We start from the raw sequence: 7,175 nt of genomic DNA on the forward strand, positions 1-7,175 counted from the left end.
TTTTGAAGTGTGGAGCACAAAACTGGATGCAGTACTCCAGCTGCGGCCTCACCAAGGCCGAGTACAAGGGGAGAATGACACCCCAGGATTTGCTGGAGAAGCATCTATGGATTCAGGCCAGCATTTTGCTCGCTTTACTAGCTGCAGCATCGCATTGCAGGCTCATGTTCATCTTGTGGTCAACCATGATGCCCAAGTCCCTTTCATCCATAGTGCTAACCAGCCTAGCACTGCCAAGCCTGTAAAGATGCTGAAGGTTTTTCCTCCCAAGGTGGAGAACCTTGCATTTTTCAGTGTCAAGAGAGACTGTGGAGAATAACCAGTCTCAAGCCTGGTATATAAGCTGGGATATACACACACAAATATATATATTTGGGAAATATATGTGAAACATAGTATGGATGTATAAATATAAAATGCGTGTGATGATCAGTGCTCATATGGACATTAAAGAATCATCATTTTGCCAAACAGAAATCGTTGGATGTGTATTTTATCAGCCGGGGAACTTCAGTTAAGGATGCTAACACCTTCACTGTTCTTCCAATTCATTAACTGCAAGAGCATCCTTCCATCCAGTCAGGCATCAGTCTGCTTTTGCTGGATCTTTTCTTCAGCTTCAAGGATTTTTAAGATGCCTACTTGAAAGAATGACAAGAACTCCTCCCCAGTGCCCCCCACCATGATGCATATGACATACCTTCAGTAAGCTGCAGCAGTTTTGTTCCTTCATTATTCACCTGAATGGAATGCAAATCCCTATGTTAAGACAGACTCCACACTGAACAGTTTCCCGAGTAAATACAGGGATCATTGATGCAGCAGATATATTGTTAACTAAAGTAGACTAAGCAAAATGTGATAGTTTTGCCAGGAGGGGGGCATAAATCCATGGGAATAATTCAACCACAGAGTCCTAATGATGAAATGTAAACCAAAATGTGCATATGCTCCTGATGAGCTTCCAAGTGTAACATGTTGTTAGTTTAATACTGTGTAGTTACATGACATCTCTTATAGACCTCATAGTTATGTGCACGCCATACAACAAAGTCACTTTACTTTGTGCACACTACTGGCATGATATAAATATACTGAATAAGATATGTAACGCCAAGATGTTTTGCCTGTAAAAATAATTATCTCTCGTAAAACGTCTGTGCTCTCTTGACTCAATGTGAGAGCTTGCCTTTTGGAGGACATGAGACTTAAAACAGCTGCCTCAAGGGTTTCATCAATTCACCTCACCGAGATCAACCTGCTGTCTATAGTTGGTTTGCTTCACTACAGTCATCTGCTTTTATTACAAAGTGTGGTTGCCCATTCAAGGGCTGCTGAGAAGGGGAAGCCTCTTGACTTGTCTCAAGGATGTCTCCTATTTACTGGCAACTACCTAGAGGCCAGCCTTTTGCACTAGGGCAGTTTATTACACATAAACTGATTTAAGTGATCAGAAACTGTTTTAAACCTGTAACAGAACAGATGTTCAGTGCACATAAACCAGTTTGAAAATGGCAAAAACCAGTTTGAGATAAACCTGCTTGAATGAAGTATCAGACTTAACTGATTTGGCTAAACCGGTGTATGCAATGTCTGCCCCAGACCCCTTGCTGGTTTAAGATAAACCAGACTCCCCTGGCATCCCAGCATGCTCTCTGGGCTGAGTGGGGCTCTCTGCTCCACAGCAGGGCTGGCCCCTCTCCTCTGCTTCTGGGCTGCACCTCTGGAAAAGACTTGCAGGCACAGAGCATCTGCCTGGTTTCTCTGTGCTAAACAGAGATTATTCCCCCTGCCCCTCTGCCCTACACAGACATTAGCTAGCAGACCACATGCTGGCTACAGTCCATGCTTTGGGAGAAAACAAAGGCAGACAGGCTTTTTGGAGCTAATCAACAGGTAGCTTAATGGAACCACTGTTTAAGAAGAGCTTGGAGAGAGACTTTGTTTTCTCAATGGGATGATAAACACTGAGTTAGGGGTGATAAACATTACCTGCTGGGCTGCTTAGGAGAGGGGGAATAATCCGAGTGTTCTGCCAGGACCTGTTAAACATCCCTCGGTTCAGCACTTTGGAAGGGAAGGGAGAGCTGCTCTAGCGTCCCCCAGCTTCTAGTCTGAGCCACTACAGGCATGTGCCTGCAATTCTAGAACGAAAAGAAAACATCTATCCACCTCCAAATCAGTTCAAGCTTTGTAGGTTAGACTAACCTGCAAAGATTCAATCAGTTCAGACTCTGGCTTTTTGAATGTCTGTCCCTAGCCTTGGATGGCACACAGTACATTCCCAGCTCCCCCTCCAAAACCCATTGTGACCCACTCCTGTTAAATTTCTATAAGGGAACTGGATTAACAGAAGTTCCCTTGTTGAAATCCAAAATCAATGCTTTTAAAGTCTGGCCTATCCTGTGCTTCTCTCCCCTTTCTAGCCATTATGTTCTCACCTATTTCTCCTCATACCCTATGCACTGTGAATACCAGGTTTAATGAAAGTAGAGAACTGCTAGAATTAACAATAGAGTGGGACAAACCTTCAGCTGGTATAAACTGGCACTGATCCAATGTAGCCACTTCACTCCAGCCAGGTCCCTGGTTCTATAATTTCACCTGCTTTTAAAGAGCTTTGAACAAATATCTTGAGCACTTTACAAAAAAAGCTCGGGTTCCTCATTTCAAAGGTTGTGGATTTCACAAGTAAATCAGACAGAGGGGAGGAAAAAAAAGTTAGCTGGCAGCTTTCAATTTCCTTCTAGATGCAGGAACATCATGATGGGAGAAGAAGCTGCTTGCCGATTGTTTACTATGAGCATTTTTGCATAAATGAGAAGCGATTTCAGCCATTCCGTGTGCTAAAGGAAGATAGTGTGTCTGGCCGGTGGAGCTGATATTTCACTGACTTGCTGGAATTACTCCAAAATACTTCAGTAAACAAGTGTTACCCTTTATTTGTGCAGAGGCTTGAAGTTGAAAACATGTTTATCTGGGTTATTTCCTTGATTCAAGGTAATCGTTGGGAGGACAAATAAGCAAACAAAGCCAAAAAAGCAGACTTCAAGCTAGCATGGTTTTTTGTTTTAACAGCAAAGACGAGAGAAAACAATTTACCAACCAATTTACTGAAAAGCTACGGTACATCTCCTACCACTTGCATAATGGGAAATGCTTTGAAAATAGGTTTCCAGATTTCTCATTTAGCATGTATTATGAGCACATGTGAATTTAATATCATGGGTAAAATTGTTAATTAGACAAGAAAAAATGTGCCTCAGGAGTGTAACATCTTGTGATCCGATATGTTTTCCTCTTGCTCTCATTCCAGGGTGTATATATATTCCCCACCTGTGGCATTTCTGGAATCAGAGGGAGAGCGATCTCCTTCTGACCTGTCATGTAAGCAATGTCTCATTTCTGGGGGGCCGCTGCACTGCCCAGAATATAATATTTTGAAGTTCATCCATGTGTCCACATGCTTATCTCAGCCTGCTAAACTCAGCAGGACTTCTCAGGAAAACCTGTTTCTTAAGAGATGTGTGGAACTTCCCAAGTCTGGTTGGGAAGAAAATACTGCCGGAAAAGCCTCCCTCTTGACCTTAACTCCTGACCTTAACCCAGATGGGCACACCATTGCAAATTAATATTTCAGGGGTTCAGTGAAGATTTATATTACTTCTTGTTTTGCCCAGCATGGCATTCTCATTCATTGGCTAAGATGGAAGCAATGCTTAGGGCTTGTCTATACTACACCCATGGCCAGTCCCAGGGAGGAGGCGACTGAACACATCCCACCCACACTCTACCTACCAAATCCACTGATATGCCCTAGCGCCACAAGTTCTCCAGTGACCCTTCTTGTGTAGCCGTCAGTTGAAGAAGCTCTGGCACCACAGATCCAATGGCATCACGCTATCTTTGGGCTGTACATAGAGACTGTTGCTGCAAACATCCCTGACTTCTGGAAACTGTACGTCACCAGAATCTGGGGTCCAGAGTCCACTGCATCGATGGGATTGAAAATCCAGCCCCTACACCTCCACACAGACACATCTGAAAGATTTCAATTTCAAACAGAAATAATCTCACAGAGATATCTATCCTCTTGGTGAATGGGAAGACATGACTTGGCCCACAGCAGATTACACACCACAAGACCAAATCCCAACTACATACAGCAAAGAGGGGTAGCAAGAAGTCTGAAGCCTGGTGCATGACCTGGGATAGACCAAGCATAAACTGATGCAAATGTTCTGGCATTGCATTCTAGCTCTTAGGTTGACCTTATTCTAGAGGTAGCTTCAAGTATCTTTGTCCTCTCTCTTTTTTTTTTATGTACACAGTCAGCTCTGTTGCTGAGCTCCTGGGTGAGCCTGTGGAGCCAAGCCAGACATTCTTGGCTTTGATACTGGCTTGGCTCTTCCTTCAATGAACTGCTCCCATATTGCCTATATAAAACAGGAGCTCTTGGCTGATTTCACTTGAGATGTCTCAGAATTGTATTTGTGATATAGTGACAGCCCTGCACAGACTGATGCTGTACCTGTTGTTGAGAGCAGACTTCCTAAACAGTTCCTTCCATTTCAAACAGTTGCCTCTTATTCTTCAATCTCTATGTAGGTTATTTGAGGCTTATTGGAAATAAATAATGTTTGAATGATCCACAGGTAGAGCCTGATTTGCCTTATAATATATTGGATTCTGGCTGTGTATTACATTTTTAAAAATTCTTCTGGGAGATGAATTTTGCAGCTCAGAAAAAGACAAACTGACTGTACTGTACAGAGCTAAGCTCAGTGCTGGCAGATGCCATGTGTATTTCTCCCACTGGCCCTGCTAAGTCATTCATCAAAATCAACTGCCAGCACCTGCCCTGAGCCTCTGGGCAAGAGCCCCTCCTGAGCAAAGGCTGCCGGCAGTGCCAAACGGTGCGATGGCCTGGAGGCCTCCCACAACAGCTGTCAGGCTCCAGTGGAACAATCAAAGTGCAGCACAGCAAGGGGATGTTTGACAGCACAGGAGGCACTTGGATGAGAAAAGACAGAGTTCAATGGGACTGGGGTGCCAAGTGTCAAGGAAGTGGCCCCGCATTCTTCTGCAGGGAATAGCTCTTGGATCACTCTGCATAACATGCCCAATTTCAACTGTATTCCAAATACAGACTTAAAAACTGAAGTACCGCAGTTCTGACAGGGGCTGGCCATAGACAGCAGAGCTGGACATAACAATGGCTGTACAGCCACAGCACTTCCATTCTTCCTGTTTCTTCAGCATATCAAACACAGAAAAAAAAAAGTCCACACAGCTCTATCAAGCTATTGCTGCTAAGAATGGGAAAGGAAAAGAGAGAGAATGGTATGTCTCTTTTAAGTACTTAAGAAGAATCATAGAATCATAGAAAATGAGGGTGGGAAGGGACCCTAGGGGGTCTAATCCAACCCCTTTCTCAAAGCAGGACCATCCCCAACTAGATCATTCCAGCCAAGGCTTTGTCTAGCCAGGCCTTAAAAACCTCCAAGGATGGAGCTTCCACCACCTCTTTAGATAACCCGTTCTAATTCTTCACTACCCTCCTAGTGAGAAAGTTATTCCTAACATCCAACCTAAATCTCCCTTGCTGCAACTTGAGAGCTTCAGTAGTACTAAAATGGGGTCCTAGGAGTATTTAGATAAAGAGATAGCATAGCTTAAAGTGTCTTTGAACTTTAAACAACTCTACAACTGGCCTTGCATTCTGCCAAGATACGCAATGTTCCTTTTTCCCCCCCTGCATCAGGACACATGACCTCATTTCCATTGGCCTCCAATGAACTGATCTCAAACTTCAACTCAGCTGCAGAGGTTGCATGACCTAGTGTGTGGGATACCAAGCTGGGAACCTCAGTTTCTATTTCTAGCCCTGTTATCAAACCTGCCGTGTACCACTTCATCTCATCTCTCTGCAAGGCATGTTACCACAAGCCTCTATTTCCCTTCTGCCCTTTGCCCATCTTTTTTATTTGATCTGTAAGATCTTGAAGGCCAGGATTCCCATGAGAATAAAATCCCAAGCTGGCTGCAATATCAGAGCAAGACTATGAAGAAGGTAAAAGCAGCTAGGCATTTGCCTAATAGAAGCACAAGAGGACTACAGCTTTACAAGGCAGCTTTCTGGCATCATGGTCTGGGATTTATACAGAACTTTAACATAAAAAACAGAATTAAATTATGGATTTCGTCAAAATATATTATATTAGAGTGAAAAACAAAGTATAGAGATGCTAATATACAGCAGGTGTTGGGCTTTAAACATGATTGTTTTTACTGCTTTAACCACAGTAATATTATGGTTAAGACACAATATAGATTATAGCTTTAACTTAATAATAGTGTGCAGAATGCCGTAGGCTTTATTTGCATATAGCATCTTTCAAATGCAGTAAAAAGAAATCAGTGAACAAAGGAAGATTTTTGTTTAGTGGGTTCACTTTGTAGATCAGAAAAGTCTCTGAAGGATTTGAGGCCCTAACAACTGTTTAATATACTGGTGAGCCAATAGCAGACACTGTCGTGTTTACCATCATTACCAGAACTATTGCTCCAAAACAAAAAAAAACTATCCGTAGTACCACCTGCTTTAGTGTGACCAAAGTGTGATAACCTCCACTTTTTTCACAGGAGTATTAGTACTGGAGATAATGAGAGAGAAAAACACAGCTAGGAAAGCCTTTTTATTCCTGTCCATCTCTAAAATTCAGAGTATATCATCAACAAACTGTTCAAAATACATAACTTCTTGATTTAGGAAAAGAAGTTTAAGACTCATGTGGTCCCAGCTCTATACAGCTCTCCCAAGTGCTAGAGTCTACTCTGCTCCATTTCCCCCTCCATTTTAATTTTTCTAGTCACCCTACACCCCTGGCAAACATTACACTTAAAGCATGAATAAACAGGCTGGGGACAGAAGTTACCCATAAACCAGTCTAAGTGATCAGAAACTGGTTAAAACCTGTAACAGAACAGAAGTTCAGTGCACTTAAATGGCTTTCAAAATGGCTGAAACTGGTTTAAGATAAACCTGGTTGGATGTGGTATCAGACTTAACTGATTTAGGTCAAACCGGCTTATGGAACTTCTGTCCGAGACCCCCTCTCAGTTCAAGTTAACTCAGTCCCTCACATCCCAGGATGCTTTGCAGCCCTGGGCTG

This window comes from Crocodylus porosus, unplaced genomic scaffold, assembly GCF_001723895.1.
Source record: "Crocodylus porosus isolate Cpor-Errol unplaced genomic scaffold, CroPor_comp1, whole genome shotgun sequence".
NCBI classification, from domain to species: domain Eukaryota; kingdom Metazoa; phylum Chordata; order Crocodylia; family Crocodylidae; genus Crocodylus; species Crocodylus porosus.